The 19,331-nt window shown below is 33.1% G+C and overlaps 1 non-coding gene across 1 annotated transcript; it reads right to left on the bottom strand.

Moving 5' to 3' along the window:
- Positions 1-259: 259 nt before the first annotated feature.
- Positions 260-380, bottom strand: LOC150103286 (U5 spliceosomal RNA). Its single transcript, XR_016548901.1, has one exon. It is a non-coding gene; the product is annotated as a U5 spliceosomal RNA (small nuclear RNA).
- Positions 381-19,331: the final 18,951 nt, after the last annotated feature.

Below are 19,331 nucleotides of genomic sequence, written 5' to 3'. Positions count from 1 at the left end.
TAGATAAAAAAATATAGACGAATTTTTAGCATTCGTCTTTTTTATAGATTTTTATAAAATTGTTGCATTATTAAATTAAAAAAAATAATGAAAAAAAAACTTACTTTAATAAAAAATAGAATACAAAATTCTTTTCGTGAACGAAATTTTGTAGTATCGAAAATTCCTGAGACCGAAACAAACGTCTTGAGTTCGAGGAGCAAAATAACCGACACACAGAAACCCTGATAAATGTAATCTAATATTACATTTATTATTAGTCCCACGATAATGTGAGACTACAAAAATTCGCCAATAGGCTCATTGTAATGCTCTCCTCCACGGCAATCTTTAGTAAAAGGGGAAAGATTATCACGTGATATGAAGGGAAACCTGAGCAATCAACAGCCTTATAGTCCTTATAAGGACTGGCTTAAAGGGGCGAAGCAAGAATGCTTTTCATCTTCCCCGTTATCTGTAGAGGACAGTGTAGGGATAAGGTGTTATTGAGCTATTAAAGCTCTGATCATGGCAGGAGGGTAACAGCAATAGCCGAGCCTCAGTTAGAACTTCATTGGCTACAGCATTGCCATCCATTACCCTCCATGGATATTAATCGCCACACCGACTCTGCAATCAACAGCAAAGTGTTCCCAAGACCTATAAAGAATAGCAAAAAGTAATTGGTGTATAATAATAATTAAATGTAAATTTTAAAAACTCATGAAGTATTTTAAGAAGTGTTAATTAATTTTAGTATAAATCAAGTAAAATAATGTTTTTATATTGTTTTAAACTTCAAATTTATATTAAATAATAAATGGTAGTTTGAGTGGATTTATCAATATAAGCTATTTATATAATGCGAGAATTGTAAATGATTGTTTTCTATTTATTTTATTTATTTTTATTTATTTTTTTGTCAGCTTAATTCCGAAGAATTCAGAAATTTATTCGCCATAATTCTACCCTATTTTAATATTATTATATTTAAATTATAATATTAATTTTAATTTTAAATTAAATTATAATAGCAGGCATAGACTTCTTTGGCTAATTGGTTCAAAAGATATATTTCGGTGATTACACCACATTTTTTATTATTCAGTTATACAAAATACTGAAATAATTGTTCCCGACAAGTTTCGTAAATCGTAGGATTTACATCTTCAGGGGGTAAATAGTATAACTTAAAGTTTAAACAAGAGAATTAATAAATACAAATCATAACCGTCTGGCTATTCATAAACTCAAATAACAGAATGCAGATATAAACGTTATTGACGTTGAACTATACTGGACGATGTCACGTGTTCTTGTTCTCGTTCATACAGTCCGAGCTCAGATTGAGGTAGATTTTTTATTAGAGCTGACCACACTTGATAGAGAATTAAACCTTGATTTTTATTGCATTGGGTTGGGTTTTTTAGCATATTAGCAGCTTCTTTAAATTTTCTTATATAACTGTTGTTTTCTATGTATGACATCGTCGTTTTTTGCCAGAGTACATCGTGTCCAGTGGAAGTGGTATGGAAAGCAAGACCCGTTTTTTGTTCTCTTTTGTATTGTACGTCTTTTTGGTGTTCAGCCATGCGTATTTCTCCAGATTTTCTTGTCTGTCCTACGTAGCAATGGGTTCATCATTATCACCGGTATTAGCAAACCTATTTATGGAAAAATTTGAAAACAATGCTCTTAAGAATTACCATAAAAAACCAAAAATGTGGCTACGCTATGTGGACGATATTTTCATCATATTCAATGGAACAACAGATGAACTTATCAATTTCAAAGATTATCTCAACAATTTGCACAACACCGTAAAATTCACTTTAGAACAAGAAGAAAATAGAAAACTTCCTTTTCTGGATATTCTATTAGAAGTTAATGAAGAAAGTAAACTCTCCTTCTCAGTATATAGGAAGCCGACAAACACTGGAAGATTTCTAAATGCAACCTCACACCACCATCCTTCATAAAAAATAAGCTTAATTAAAACTCTTCGAGACAGAGCATACAATATCTCCAGCACACAAGAAAGATGTAATGAAGAACTAAAATACTTAACACAAATCCTCCAACAGAATGGATATGAAACAAAAACCATCAAGAGAATCCTTAAAATGCCTCCAACTAACAACAGAATAAAACAGGATTACAAAAACGCAATCTCGCTTCCTTATATCAAAAATGTTACAGACAAGCTAGCCAAATTAATGAACAAACACAACATAAAAGTAGCCTTCCTTCCTATGAAAAAAATCTCAAGATTCCTACATCCACCAAAACCACCTCATCATCCTCTTAAAAAACCAGGAGTCTACAAAATCCATTGCTCTTGCGGGATTTGCTACGTAGGACAGACAGGAAGATCTGGAGAAATACGCATGGCTGAACACCAAAAAGATGTACAATACAAAAGAGAAGAAAAAACGGGTCTTTCTTTCCATACCACTTCCACTGGACACGATGTACTCTGGCAAAAAACGACGATGTCATACATAGAAAACAATAGTTATATAAGAAAATTTAAAGAAACTGCTAATATGCTAAAAAACCCAACCCAATGCAATAAAAATCAATGTTTAATTCTCCCTCAAGTGTGGTCAGCTCTAATAAAAAATCTACCTCAATCTGAGCTCGGACTGTATGAACGAGAACAAGAACACGTGACATCGTCCAGTATTGTTCAACGTCAATAACGTTTTATATCTGCATTCTATTATTTGAGTTTCATGAATAGCCAGACGGTTATGATTTGTATTTATTAATTCTCTTGTTTAAACTTTAAGTTATACTATTTACCCCCTGAAGATGTAAATCCTACGATTTACGAAACTTGTCAAGAACTATTATTTCAGTATTTTGTATAACCGAATAATAAAAAATGTGGTGTAATCACCGAACTATATCTTTTTAAATTATAATAATAAAATTATTATTATATTACAAATTTATATATATTTTTGTATTTATTTATTGTTATACTCAACGAAAATTTATAAATATATAAATAGTATATAAATAGTATATTATTAATATAAATATAAATAAAGTGGAATCCGCTAACGCAGCGTTTCTCAACCTTTCTGAGCCCAAGGACTAGTAAAATACCTAAAACAATTCTACGGACCATTAAGTTACAGAGGCGTCGCTGGGGGGAGATCCGCCACGAGCGGCACTTTTTTGTCGTAGAAATCATGCCATAGTGTCTATAAAATAGCAACTGAGTGCTGAAAATAGACTTCAACAATGTCATCGACGATTTTGCGAACAGAATAGGAAGAAAAATAACATTTTAGAATGTTGGAATTAAAGTTTTACTTCAAAAATAAACACAGTGTTTTTAATTTATTTCTCTATACGTTATTTTGACTTTTTTGTAATTTTTTAAAAATCCATCTGAGAATTACGAACATTTCGGGAAAACTGTGCCATTTATAACATAATAAATCTAAAAGCATGTTTTGAATACATATGGAAACAATTTTGGAAGTAAACGATTAACAATGTATCATCATTGAACAAAGTTTTAATTATGGATAAAATACATCACTCCTCTACACTTCGTACCCATCACATACTTCAATGTAATATCAATGGTCATCATCATCATCATCATGCATATCAAGGATTTAGACGTAGCGCGGCCTGTTCCGGCCTTAGAAGTCATCGTTTAAGAGGACGTCCTGGTTTTCTTTTTCCTAATGTCTTGTACTTTAAGGCTTGTTTTGGTAATCTTTCTGTTTTCATTCTTTAAACGTGTTCCATCCATTTATGTTTATATTTTTTACATTTTTTCAATTACTGGTTCTTGGTTTAATTCTTTCATAATTTCTTCATTTCTTTTGCGATCAAATAGGGGATACGTTGCAGTTTTTCTCATAAACTTCATTTCTGCTGTTGTTAATCTTTGTTTGTCTTTTTGTTTTATTGTCCAGATTTCGCTTCCATACATTAAGACTGGTAGGGCTAATGTATTGTATACTTTTAGTCTGGTTTGTTTTTGAACTAGATTTGGTTTAAATATAGAATTAATTACACCTTATTTTTAAATATTTTGCAATTTTTACATTTATATCTTTTTCATTTTCATAAGTGATCATACATCCTAGGTAGTTAATTGAATTCACCTGTTCTAAGATCTTGTTATCTAATACTATTTTAGTTCTTGATGGATCTTGTTCTTTAAAGGCCATTGTTTTTTATTTTTCTGTTGATATTATCATACCATAATCTTTGGATATCTCATTTAGATCTAAAATAGCTTTCTGTAAGTTATCTTCAGAATTTGTAATTATTATTTGGTCGTCGGCAAAAAGGATAGTGTTTAAGTTCACAGTAGGAGAAAGTTTAATATCAATGGTATTACAATTTTAATATGCACTTCGCATCCATGGTAACTTGGGCGTCCTGGCTGGTTGGGTGGTTAAATAAACAAATAAATAATATGATATAATATGTTACTACTTACTTTAAATGAGATGGTTGAACTTCTCGGCCTTTGCAGAGTTGCTGGATATCTGGCTCAATACTGGTCAACTTCAGTCGAAGATCGGCACACACTAAGATGATTTCTGTATTTTGTTTTTATTTGAAGGAACGATGAAAATCCATTCTCACAAAGATAGGTTGTAGAAAACTGCATGACGATTTTTAATGCTGCTTCAGATAATTCGGGAAATTCACTTGTCACTGAAGGCGAGATCCAAAATCGAGCCAAACCAAGATCACGGAATTGCATTTTAAGTCCACTGTCACTTGAAAGCTCCATTAACTGTTCTTTTTTTCGATAACGAAAGGTCGTTCTTGTGACTGCAAGCATGAAATGAATCGCAAATCCACAGAAATTTCTTATAAAAGTTATTCGGAAAATATGTTTCAAAATTCCTTTTTCAGATTTTTGAGGTGGTCACAAACCATTTCCTGAAACTCAGAATTAACAAAAATATAATTTTCCACTAAAAAAGGATTCCAATTTGGAAAGGATGCAAATTGTCTGTCTTTTACATAATTAATCCATAAAACCAGTTTTTTCTCGAATGCCTTTACTTTGTCGTAGGCATCAAGAACAGTTAAAGAATTTCCCTGAAGGGAGAGATTTGGTTCATTTAATTTTAAAAAAAAATGTCTGAAAGGTAGAACAGTGTTCATAACCATGCTTCGTCAACAAGGAGTGATGCAAAATCAGAATTACGTTCATTTACAAATAATAAAACTTCGTGCCTTAGTTGTATTAACCTTGTTAGTACTTTGCCCCTGGAAAGCCAGCGAATTTCAGAATGAAGCAAAAGTTGTATATATTCACTGCCCATTTCATCGCAGAGTACTGAAAATAACCTGTTATTTAACGGCCGAGCTTTAATAAAATTAACTACCTTACAGCGTTGTATAGCACAGTCTTGAATTCTGGTGGCATTCCTTTGGAAGCTAACGCTTCCCTGTGTATGAAACAATGTACCCAATTCATATCCGGAGCTACTTCCTTGATCATAGAAACAACCCCACTATGCCTGCCTGTAACGGCGCGAGCTCCATCCGAACTAAGCCTATACATTTTCCCCACTGGATCCCTTTGTGTATTATGTACTTACTGAGAGTGTGAAATATTTCTTCTCCAGTTGTTCTAGATGGCAAAATTCAAAAAAACAGAATATCCTCATGAATGTTGTTATCATGCACATATCTTATGTTGCATATTAACTGCGCATCACTTGTAACATCAATTGTCTCGTCTATTTGTAACGCATAATAAGTGCTCTTGTTAACTCTTTCGATTAAGTGAGATTCTCCGTCACCTGCCATATTATTAATTCTGCGACCGACAGTGTCATTTGAAAGGGGAATCAAATCAACATCTTTAAGTAACTTGTTGCCAAGTATAGTTTTTACCACATCTTTTATAGCTGGAAGTAGCAAATTTTCCCCGATAGAATGAGGTTTCCCTGTTTTCGCTATGCGCAAACGTAAGAGCGAGGATGCTTCCAGTACCTTGCTATTAATGGAACCATGGCCGAAATTACATCTCTCCAATAATTTAATGTTCCTAAGAGTCGCTGAAAAAATTCAATTGGCTTATTTTTCACATCACAATGTTTACTTTCTAAATATCGCCGGAGTTTCGCAGGTTGATGCACTCGTTTGGCAACACTTCATAACTCAAAACACATTGAGGTTTCTGTTCACTTTCATCTCCACACCAAGTAAACTAAACCCGAATTCAAAATATGAAATGTTATATTTCCTACTGTATTTTTTCTTTGAACCACTTGTTTCTTCTACTTTAATAGTATCAGATTTACTCGCCGTTACATCATGTGTATCACAATTAGGGTTAGCATCACCTGTTTTATTTGCTCTTCTTTTCAAAGTCCCTAGTTCTAAGCCACTTTTCCATTATTAAAAAAAGAAGTTAACTCCAGTATTTATATATTTATATATTTCCGAAAAATATATAAATATATAAATACTGGAGTTAACTCACGACGCACTTTGTCCAAGTATTATTTAACACTTCTGAAGGTATACTGAGCCTTGGTTGAAGGAGAAAAACCTTCAGTAATAAAAACCAATAAACAAGCAATTGGTTGAAATGGGGATAACACATTTTCACTTCAAATCTGACAAAACAGAAAGGGAAGGCAGAAGCAATAAAACTATATTGTTGTTCACTTTACTCCTCTTTTATTATTCGTCATTCTGCAGCTACAAATTTAGCGGCAGAATGACGAATAATAATAGAGGAGTGAAGTGAACAACAATATAGTTTTATTGCTTCTGCCTTTGAACATTCTGATGCTATTTGTTGGTTTTTTAAGGCTTCATTTGATTTCAATAATTTTTATTTAATTATTCAGTTTTAATTTGTTTTGTTTGGATAATTAAAATATATATATTTATTTAATTAATTTAAGTCTGCCTGCGGACCACCGGTCCCATTGTCGCGGACCGCCTGTGGTCCGCAGACCACATGTTGAGAAACATTGAGTTAACCTATTATATTATATAACAGCTTCCTTGTCAAACGTGTTTTTCTAGTTAGTCCTAAAAAACATTTAAGATAAAAAGAAATGCGCTAAGCTCCTTTCATTCATCACAGAGCGTGGGCGGTATGTTTTAGTTTTAGCTTTTTTTGGAAATCTGTAGGTAGCTGGCTGCACTTCATCATCATTGCACTGTAGCACAATTCAGTGGTGTCCAGATAAGGCAATGTTTCTAAATCTAATATTTAGTGCACGCACGCATACCGTTCTGTGGTTGACTTACTGAGTTTGCGTGGTGGTCAAAAACACGAATTTAATACGGAATACAGAAACATTTACCTGCACCAAAGAACGACAAATTCTAGAATTTTACTTAATGAACACCTAGAGGTCTTCTCTGAAATCTGCGCGCCCTGCATTTGATATTTGATTAGGAAGAGTTCTTTTCATTATTTTTTGATCGCTATTTTCCCATAACCTGTTCGATTAGGATGTCATTGCCATGAAGGTTGCTATGAAAGTGGACTGTTCATCGAGTCCATTGGAAATTCATTTTTATTCACTCTCTTATTTCTTCCTAGAAATCCTCATTAAGTTTGTTAACATAAATACGTCTGAAATTCAACAACATTTGTCTCTTTCTCCTTTCTTTATATATAGGTATTGAGTATTCTCGTTTCACTACTTGAGGCATTCCTTTCTCTTGTAGAATGTTGTTCGTCATTCTTGAAATCAATTTGGCTACTTTCCAACGGCCGTATTTCTAGAAGCTCGTTCCTAAATACTTCACCATTTTCAAGGCCATTAACTTTATCTGTACATCCTCATAAGATCCTTCTGACCCAGTATCATTTTGAAGTAATTTATCTTCTTTTCATTGATATCACTGAACTCCTTTTTTCATTCCTTCTTTTATTATTAAAAAAAAAATGCTTCGCACGATAGTTTTTTTTTTATTTATTTATTTTTTTATTTTCAAAAATATTGGAGTTTTTGGGACATATTCGTATGGGAACAGGTCACTGTTAAATTATTGCAGCGGAAATATACTAGATATTTTCTGTCACGTGATATAAGTTTAAAAGTAATGGGAGACGTCAGGTGGTGTTGAATACATGCGACGATGAAAATTTTTCTAAGTGCGCACGTGATCTAGATTCTAGATAATTAAATGATTCAGCACAAATATTTTGTTTCATTTAGTTAGTAAATTAACTTTTGTCTTCTCGTCTTCATAAAAGTTAATGAGGAAGGATATTGACAAAAACAACTTAAGGTCATACAAGGAAATGAAGTTTGAAATGAAGACCAAATTAATTACTATAATTATGAAATAGCTATCAGAATTAAACTCCACTGAAGTTCACTTTGAAAAATATTGCGATTATCTGTAAATAATTTAATTATTTTCCAGATAAGCAGAAAATATTGATATGTGTTTTATTTTATGCAATTTATAGGTCTAGAGATGAAAGGTTTTATCTTTTAGCGTCATAGCCTTGATTATACTCCAAATAGTCAATAGCTCAAGATAATAACGTATAAGTTTTATGGTTTTAATTAATATCTGTTATGATGCATAGTATCGGTAAGCCAAGCTGAATATGTCATCTCTCATGTTTACTGTTACGTCTTTCCACGTGACATATTTATTAGATTTATCACGTATGCTTCGTCGTGTAATTACAGCGCCATCTATGAGATAATTATGTTTATTTATCGAAATCTATTAAGAACCAACATGTATTGTGTGAATATCAGCGTTGAACAGGATGTCACATACCCTCGTATCATCTGTAAATAAACTATGTACACTTTTTGAACAAATTAAGTGTCTTCATGGCGGTGCTTTACAGAACTTGATGACATTATTTCTTGCTGTTTCCGTAGGGGAAAGATATACACAAAGTCAGCAAATATAAAATAATGGAAATCAGTAAAATTAAAAGGAATAAAATAATAATAAACTATACCTATGATCACAATCAGGGGCGAATGCTGGTCTTGAAATTCACGCTTGCTCTTGTTATCATTCAGGGAATGAGAGGTGTGATTGAAGTCTAATTAGCGGAATAATGAATTACTGACCATTTAAAACTATATATTTAGAAATTTATGTACATTTAATCATACAAATACAACATTTATTTTACAAATGATATTCTATCTTTTTCAATTGAGCTACTTGAATACAAATTCTACCCTATGGTTCTTCTTTATGAACTGGTCAATAACATCGTCATAAAAAGTTGGTTGTAACTTAGTTTTCACAAGCAACACGCACACTTATAAAGGCTGGCTGAAGCTCACTGGCTAGAGCTACTTTCACTGCGTATGGCCTGTGTTTAAGACGACGTGAAGGGAGCGGAAATGGCTATGCGCGCGCATGAAATCACAGTTCTGTAGCGAGGATCTGGAAGCTCACACAACCGAGTAAGCCAAGGTAGCTTTGACTAGACAAGCACGCATCGGCCTTCGATACACAACGCAAAGCTTAATTATTGCCGCGCAAGCTTAAGACGTCTTCTGTCTACAAAAATAAAAGCCTAAATGGAATGCTTATAAATGCATGCATTTATTAACGAATAAATATTACTTCTTTCTCAAGTAATGAGCTTGCGCAGCATGCATAGCAAGCATGGAGAATTGGCCCCTGATCACAATTCTTATAAAAAAAAAGAAGTGCACCTTTTATAGACGACAAATACATCATTATTTCTCACAATTCCTTAGATTACTTTTCGTAAATAATCGAGAAGTCTGTCTGTAAACACTTTCGGTGTTTCATTGTAGGAAATTTTTCCATGCTAAATTCTCGCATTTATCTTGATAATATGAAGAGCATAATATTACTAGTGGCGTTGACTACATTGAGCGAGTGGGTCTGGGTTACTTCAAACTACAGTATGGAAAAAAAAACATTTCAGTTTTTACTTATTTATTTATGTCAAAATAACTGAATATTATGTAAATACATTGCTTTATGTTGGTTTTTTTTTTGAAGCAGTATTTATATACCTTATTTATTTATTTGATTGAAAAAAAATGAAATTTAAATTAGTTCTTACTTAATTAGACGAGAAGTTTCCGCTTAAAGTAATCAAATTAGAGTGACGTCACTGTCTCTTAGCCTTGTGGCATAACCTTATAACATTACACCATCTGTAACAAGAAAAAAAAAAAGGAACCATTCAGTTAAATTTTATACAGCAACAATGAAACATTCGCTGAACTTAAATGCAGATATTTGTAACAAAAGTGCTAAAATAGAAGTGAAATTCTTTCTGTTGAGATATGTTATAACTGATAGGCGTTTAAACAAAAAAATCCTTAAAAAAATATACATTAAATTACTTATTGAAGGTGAAGAAATTAAATCAAGATTTTATTTACCAAAGAAAAGAAGAGTAAAAGAAGAATTTAAACTCTAAATTAAATATATTTAATAACTGGGGGAAAAAGTGAAAATAAACGAAGAGTCAGAAGATTGAATAAACTGAATTCAAATTCCGTTTATTCATGCATCATAGCAAGCATCCTGCAATAAACAGCCTCTCGTTATGTAACAAATCAAATGCCAGACAGATTTCTAAAACCTCCCCAAGGAGACGATGGTGCCCAGTTGGGAACCATTGATTTCGACTTGAAATAACTCTAGAAAAGCTTCGTGGGAAATAACTCGGAGAAAACGAAGAGGGAAAAAGAGTGTTAATAATTTTTTTATGAATATTCCTTCCTGGATGGTACTTAAAAATCCCCCAGGTCTTTCCGACCAAAGGGAAGTGTGATGTTTAACGCTCGCGCACACACGCACACAAAGAGAGAGAGAGAGAGAGAGAGAGAGTAACAGGTGATCATCAGGAACGATTTTTCTGTTTTATCTGCTTTATATTTTCTGTTATCAGTCACTGTTCCTTTCAGCACGTAGCGTCTTATTGAATCCTCGCAAATGTAATTTTTTTTTAACAATTAGGCACCCCCCCCCCTCCCCCGTTATAAGAAAAAGTCGCTATAATGCAATTACGAAAGCAAAGAAAACTAAAAATTAGCTACATAAACAACGGTGGCGCCTGTTGAACAGAAATGTATTAAAACACTTATTTAATTTTCTTATTTAAATGACTTATCTACGGTAGGTCGTGACACGTTCTTCAATGGATGGTCAGCTATATAAACAAATATCTGTTGATGTTCATCTGATTTTTATAAAAACTGAAGTTTTTATTTTTCTTCTTTAGCTCGAAAACGTATTTGTATGACGCATGCGCAGTGAGCAGATTAAAGCATCTCTGAGAAGTGATTATTTTTCAGACCTCCTCGTTCATATTTTACGGCAAGATAATTTGCACTTTTATGAGCCCCCCCCCTCTTTCCGTAGCTGAATTGTGGATAAAGGGTTGTTCGCTTCTATCTCTCCGTACTGCTGACACGGGAAAAAAATGTTTTCATGCCATCATAAAAGCTAAGCAAATTATTCAACTTTCCTGAAATTAAGTCGGTGCAACTCTTCAATAAACCTGCAGTACCGAACTATTGACTTGTAGTAGCGTCAGACGTTAATTAACATATATCGATTTGGAACAGCACTTGTTTCTTGTACCACAGTATGCATGTTTTATTTATTTTTTATTTTATTTGTTTATTTTAGTTATTAATTAATTTATTTTTTTATTTCATTCATTCATTTTTTATTTTTTTTACTTATGTATTTTTATTTTATTTTTTTATTTTAAGTTATAAATTAATTTATTTTTTATTTCATTCATTTATTTTTTGTTTTGTTTTACTTATTTATTTTTATTTTATTTATTTATTTTATTTTTTGTTCCTCTATATTTTATATCATATGCAATTATTATGTATTATAATTTTGTTTAATGATGTTCTTATGAACTATTTGTGAGAGGGCGCTGTGGTTGGCTGTAATACAATTCAGTGTGTGCTAAATCTAGATCGTTTTGGATTAATCACAATGCTTTTTTTTTTACGAATGTGATATTTTTTCGCTAAACAACCGAAGACACAGGCATTTAAGATTAAATATGTTTATTTGGTAGATTATGTAGTAAAAAAAAAAGTATTGCGAAGTCCATGAACTCCATTGCGGAAGTGCCATATAATAATAATAATAATAATAATAATAAAGTATTCATTATCTGTGTATACTGACCAGAAGACAAATATATATTATTATGCTATTATACAATTGTATAATCAAAGACGATTATGATATAGCAAGATCATTATTATGTACGATGTTATATTGATATATAGATCTTCATATGAATACAATGCAACGAAGTAACTGAATACAGCAAACAGAAAAGAGTGAATTTTGTCATTAGTTATTATATTATTCTATACTATAACAGTTCAAAGGGCACAAAAATAAAACAAATAAACAGAGGTCAACAGCTGTCCTTTCTCGACAACAGAAAAAAAATGTACTTACTCCTGTAAATATAAAATCACTATTTTCCCTCTTAATATCTAACACACTGCTGAAAGATCATCTTTTGGCAAAATGCCAAAAGACGCGCGTGCGCACATACATAAAATGTGATATCGAGATTTCTGTGTCATTATACGATAATCTTTTTTTTTTTTTTTCTCTTACTAGTTAAAATCTACCTTTTTTTCCCTTCAGAATTTCATGTTTTGTACTTATGAAATACGTAGTTTTGTCCTTGACAAGTGCAGACGAACTTGTTTTTACTATGCTGTAATACGAAATCAAACGTAACCGTAAAAATTAGTCTGTGAAGGTCGTAGAATGATTTGATTTTATTTCTATGCGCGGCTTCGTGTGGAGCTTTTGAATTCCTTTTTTTAAAAGTAATATTTTGTTGTTATTTATAAATTTAAAAAAAGATCGCAAATGATTCAAAAACAATTGTATTTCGGGCTTCTCATTTTTGTGTATTTCTTACTATTAATTTAGATGCAAAATTTGTAAACTATACATGGATGATTTAAAACAAAAAAAAAAAATAAGCACACAAGCAACATTCCAGTTAAATATAGTGCACTAGCGAATGCCATATAAATCATCACAGCACTTGATCTGCATTACGTACTTGCTGATACTCAAAATGGGTTAAATATGCTAGTGAAGCAACCCAGACATCAAACATCACCCAACAGTGATAAGTAGAAAAATAAAATTGACATTAAACAGACATAAACTTTCTCGAGGGTTAAAAAACAAAACTTCTTTGTCACTTAGCGTATGAATATTGCATCGTTGAGATATTCATACACTTGCAAGCTTAAGCACATGAGACCTATATTTAAGATTGGAAGAATTTGTCTCTTTTGGATTTACTTAGGTGAGAAGGATTAATGATATTTTGCGACGTCACACACACACACACACACACACACACACACACACACACACACACACACACACACACACACACACAATAAATAAATAAATAAATAATAATAAAATAAAATAAAGAATTATTATTATTAATGGCAATAATAATAAAATAATTAATAATAATAATCACACTAAATTATCTTTCTCCATTTCTGAATTTTAAAACAAGAGTGAATGCATAGAGCAGAAAGGAGAATTCAAAATTGGTTTAAAATAATGAATGCGTAATAGGAGATCTTTTCGGTTAGAAAAATACGTTTGATATATATAAGGCAAAAATTGACTTTGCAAGTATATATGTGCTTCTGTCTCTATTGTAAGAGTTAAATCAGAAGTGTAAATAACATTTTAAAACATCGCTGATTGTTAACAGTTTTAAACAGATGTATTTATCCAATAATATGAAATAAGCGACAAAATTGTATAAGAAAAAAAAAAAAACAGATCGTGTGATTGTAAAATACCTATATTGGTACCACCAACAGTTAATTTAAAAACTTCTTAGGAAACAAACATATAAAAATATTTGGACACACTTTTCTCGGTTTTAAACTGATCTGACCTTTTTTTATAAGTTAGTGAAAGAACTATCCTTGTTACTGGGAGAGGCACAACCTGAACACGTCCAACAATATCCTCGCAGTTAGAGAGGACCACTTTTTAGCTGAGAGAAGGAAAAAAAAAAACACTTTTCACGCAGAAGCATACATCAGAACTGGGGACGTTAAAAATCTACCCTATACTGTATATATAAAATGATAAGCCTTTTTGTGTAACGTTTTTCTGTCATGTTTTTTTAAGCTATTTGAAACTCATGGGAGAACCGGCCTACCAGTTCGGAACTCGGGGGGTTGGGCGTCGTAGGTGCCGGGGGAGGGGGACCCCCCCTTTCGAGTCATCAGAATTCAAGGAGAACCGGCCTACCTGTCCAGAACTCGGGGGGAGGGGTTAGGCGCCGTAGGTGGGAGGGGATCCCCCCTTTCGAGTCTTCGAAATTCGAGTCATCAGAATTAAATGAGAACCGGCCTAGCGGTCCGGAACTCAGGGGATTAGGTGCCATAGGCGCCGAGGGGAGGGGGAGAAACCCCCTTTCGAGTCTTCGAAATTCGAATCATCAGAATTCAAGGAGAACTGGCCTACCAGTCCGGAACACGGGGGGGGGGAGCGTAGGCGCCAGGGGGAGGAGTCCCCTAGTACTAATATAATCCACAACATGTTAAAGCTGCAAGTTATCCCACTGGGACAGTATCTACACGGGACGGGAATCACTATCTGGGAAGGCAAAACTTAGAGGTTTCTTATTTCCCAAATAAAATTTAATAATTATGAATAACTTGAAAGAAAAGTAACATTACTTTACTGCGATTAAAAAATCTATTTTTCATCTTTCTAGGTTGGTTGGTTGGAATTACGGCCAAAGCCACACAGGCTTTGGCTGTAATTCTAAATGCTTCGTATGAGACTGGGTAACACACCTACAGATGATCACAAACCCTTATTAAGGCTTCTTTCGTCGTAGATGGTATTCGAACGGGTCTTTCCAATCCAAGGGCTTCGTCGATGCCTACTGAACCAGGGCGGCTGCATATTCAGAAGACCGGAAGACCAAGCTTGTTGGCGTTCATTGTTAGAAAACTGTTTTCCCAAATAATGGATGCATTTCTCGATATTTTTGCCCTCCCCACACAAGAAAAGAATACCCCCCAATTTTTTATATTTCTTCTTGCTGATATTTGAGTTGCTTGTTTGTTTGTTTGTTTGTTTTTAGTTTACTTCCTGTTTATTGTTCTTTCCTTTTTTCATATGTAGGCTTAATTGTTGCTGCTGTCATGTTTTTACTTTTTTTTTATTGTCTATTTATTTCTGTGGTCGTTCCCCTTTTATTTCCTTGAATATCACTCACAAATATCACACGCAACAGCCCTTAGGTAATTATTGCATGCATTGTAATCCATTTTTGTCTCTTCCGGGTAACACTGCGTGTTTTTCTTTTGTAACTATGGAATATTAATCCTTGAATTTTACGATTTTTTTTTTTTTTCATACCACAAATGTGTTTACTTCTGCAGCTTTTCCCAATCTGTCCATCCATTCTATGCACCAAATGCCACATGAACAAATTTCACGAACCTCTGGTTTCGTCATAGATGCGGGCTGAAGTTTCGAGAATCTATAGGAAACGTTTTCAGGACAAGTTTAATTCCATTATTATTTAAAAATATGTACTCACTGTCTGCCACGTGCTCTACGTATCAAAGAGAGCACCATTAATATAGTTGAGCTTCAACTTGAATGATGTTTGTCGGCTCCTGACTAAATATTCTTTTTTTGCAAACTGGCCTCGGTTACCATTTGAGATCAAGATGTCTTTAATAAAATGCATTTATTGTGTTTGCTTCTGTTTAATAAAGAGAACGAATAGCATATTCTATCTTTTAGGGATCCTCCTCTTCGATACCTCCTCTTTGATACCTCCTCGCGGAAGGTATCAAAGATGAAAACGCGAGTCCCCACGTGCATATCAGCGGATATGGCATGATTACGTTCTCTATACAACAACAACAACAAAAAAAAAAAAAAGGCGATTACTCATACTATATACGATTAGTGGCTGTGGTTTTTTTAGATTTTATAATCTGAGCATCTAACTATGGAAGTCAGTGTATTGTATTTGTGAAATGCGTGTTAACTGTGTGTTCTTCTAGCCAGTTTACTAGAAATTTTGATGAAAAATATTAGCTTCAGTGAGAAAAAACCGCTTTCCGTATAAGACACTGGCTAACTCACCTTCAATTGAAAAGTCGTTATAAAGGTTTTTGGCATCTAAATTGGATCTGATTAGTAGTTAGGATGCAGAGTTAAATATTTTGATGAAGGGCAACAATGAGTTTTTTTCCCGTTACTCATATTAAACGAATAGTAAGTAGTGGAGGTCCTGACTAGCAGAAAATTAAGAAAATACTAAGTCAGTATACCAACACATTTTATGAATTAATTGCAAGTGAATCCTGAATTAATACAGACATTTATAAATTAATGTGAAACATTAGTTAAAAATGTATGCCTCTTTTCGGTTATAATTTTCAGAAATTAGACAAAATTTTACTTGATATTTGAATTATTATTATCTCTAAATATGTTGATTCACACTGAGTACAATCGAGTACATTTTTCTTTCAATTAAGGACACACTCGTTGTTGTTAGGCACTATTCATGATTTAGTATTCATAAAATAGTACAATATTTAATAAAGGTGCATAGAATTGAGTAGGTCAATATTGTTAGGTGCGACTTTGGAGTGCAACCGAAAGAATCGAGCGACTATGCCTTATAGCTGGAAAACAGTTTCGAATCCCATTTAGGATGCATTAATAAAGGTTATTTAATCAGAAAGAGTGTGTTAACTGGTCTCTCACACAAAGGCGGATTTTTTTTTCTTTCCTGCCGGAAACTTTTTTCCCTAAAAAAAAAAAAAAAAAAAAAAAAAAAAAAAAAGGCTGGAAAACACAGTAACGAACAACTCCAACGTAACTCAACAAGCAAGGAAAAAAAACTGAATTACACTGAAAAATAGATTGCAATGTACTGTAATATATATAGAAAAAAGGAGAAAACTTATTTAACGAAAAAAAAAAATTTTTTTTTCAACATAACGACATATGCTGTTTGGTTGGAAAGATTTGATAAGAATCCTGTTTAGTAAGAATCTTTATGAAGGATGAAGACTTTTCAAATAATGATGTGATATTCCGTCTCATAACCCCCCCCCGCCTTTTTCCCTCTTGCAAAACAGATGATACACCAGCTTTGCAGATAAAATATATAATCCTTATGGTCACAGCTGTCTCTATGCTAACTATAAAGAACTGATAGTCAAGTAAAAAGCTGGTCATCAATGCGCATAATACTTGGCAAGAAAAACTGTGAACCCATTTAAGATTAAAAATTAAAAAATCTAAAAAAAAATAGACGAACAGATTATATTATAAAACTTACTCAGAAGGCATACTAGGGAAATACGTAAAGTTCGAGTTTCTCCAAACTTTTTCGTTGTCCAAATATAGGTGAGTAAGCAAGAGGATCTCTCTGTACATCAACAGTAGCAGAATTCATACTAGCAATCGATTTTCCGGTAGTATTAGTAGGCTGAATGTTACTGGATTTCTTCATTACTGTGGGAAGGATAGGAGTAAAAGAAATAAGACAATTTGATCAGGTGGGTTGGATGTGGATTACTTTCCAACCTCACTCACTGGAGAACAACGAAGAGAAGTCCAAAAACTTTTCGAATAATCAGAGAACTGCTATCAGGAGTAGGAAAAAATTTTGGTATGGAATTGGACACGATTTTTTTTGTTTTATTAGGGCTTATTAGAGCCCTAATAAATCAAAACAAAAAAAAAAAACCGCTCTGCCTCTCGCGAGTAGATTTTGCTAGCTGGCAAATAGCTGTAGAGTAACAAAAATAATATTTTTTATTGTAATAAAAAATAACTTTTTCAACTACATACAGCACTATTAATCATTTTGTAGAACTCCTATTGACCTATTGGGACATATCATTGAACAATGGGGGGAGGGGGGATTATTTGCGTAATGAGTAGGTAGTTTTGCTAGACAATTATAATGTGAAACAACATGCAGTGATTTTGGCTTTAGGAGCAGCACGCCTTAGTAAAAGAAATCAACAAAAAATATAAAATTAATGGCCTAGATAGAAGATGAACAAGAAAGGATTATCGGTAGTCGGAATAAATACCAACATTTCGGATAAAAATATCCCATTTTATGGATTTCGATTCCTATGTTCGCTAATCCAGAATGAGTTTTTTTTTTTTAAAGGAATTAGAAATAGAAGCCCTCTTTCATTAGGTTATTATTAATTAATCTGGAAATTTGAATGCTAAGACATTATTAATGTCTTAGAATTCAAATTCTCCAGATTTTTCGTTGCATGTGATGCATGACTCTTTATTCACCAAGAAACCACTCTTCAAAATAGTACAGAAGATAAATGAAGGAAATAAAATGACCTAGATAATTCCTACACTAATTCTAATTGTTCCACTCCAAACGAATTTTTGTAACCAGACGATCGACTGAACTTTTTTTTTTTTTTTCAACATCTTGATTTATAGCGTTTTTGCTCACCTTTCTAATGATAAAACGAACAAAATTAAAATGTTCTCGTTCTCTCTTTCTGAATGACGTCATTTCTTCTGCATACTAATTAAGTAGGAGGGTCAGTAAATCGCACGATGACTTAGAGCTTTCCACATGATCAAAGGAGTGTGCATTTATCGATCAGAAGAGCAGACGATAAAAGAAACGCAAGAGAAATTCGCAAAGGATTTGTGGCGTGATCAGAGTTAGAATTAGAAAACTTTTGCCTAGTTTCGAGTCAATTTCAGAAATTTATTTTTTTATTTCAGAGAATTTTCCGATTCGTCAAGAGTTTTGGATGTAATTTACAATTTACATTTTTTTTTTTCGTTTGCAGCAGACGACAGATAGAATATTTGTTTTTTCTTTAGCAGACGAGAGATAGAATATTTGTAATTTTTTTTCGTCTGCAGCAGACTATATTCGTAACAGTTTACTACAGAAAGGGGGGGGGGGAAGATACTTGAAGTAGCATGACAATGATGAAGGTTGAAAGGCTAACAGAGTACAAAAAACCGTGGCAAGTACACTTCAAGGTTAAATTAACTACGAGTTAATTTGGGCCAGTTCTAAGACAAAGGATAATTAAGAAGCCATTAGAAACACTTTCCACGCTCCAGTAGAATACAAGTTGTCGTCTGCTTTCTTTTTTTTAATGAAATCCACTCGAGGCAACTTTACAGACGATTAAAAGCAACTTTCATGGTACTTGCTAATAATAAATGATGTAAAACATCTTTTGGCAGTGCCGAATATTTCTCTAAGGGAATAAAGGGGGAAATGAACAAATATCCGTTTCCGTTCGAACATAAAGGTGAAA

This window comes from Typopeltis vanoorti, chromosome 9, assembly GCF_054136105.1.
Source record: "Typopeltis vanoorti isolate ZY-2024b chromosome 9, IOZ_Tvanoo_1.0, whole genome shotgun sequence".
In the NCBI taxonomy this organism is placed as follows: domain Eukaryota; kingdom Metazoa; phylum Arthropoda; class Arachnida; order Uropygi; family Thelyphonidae; genus Typopeltis; species Typopeltis vanoorti.
This window is presented reverse-complemented; position numbering and strand designations above follow the sequence as displayed.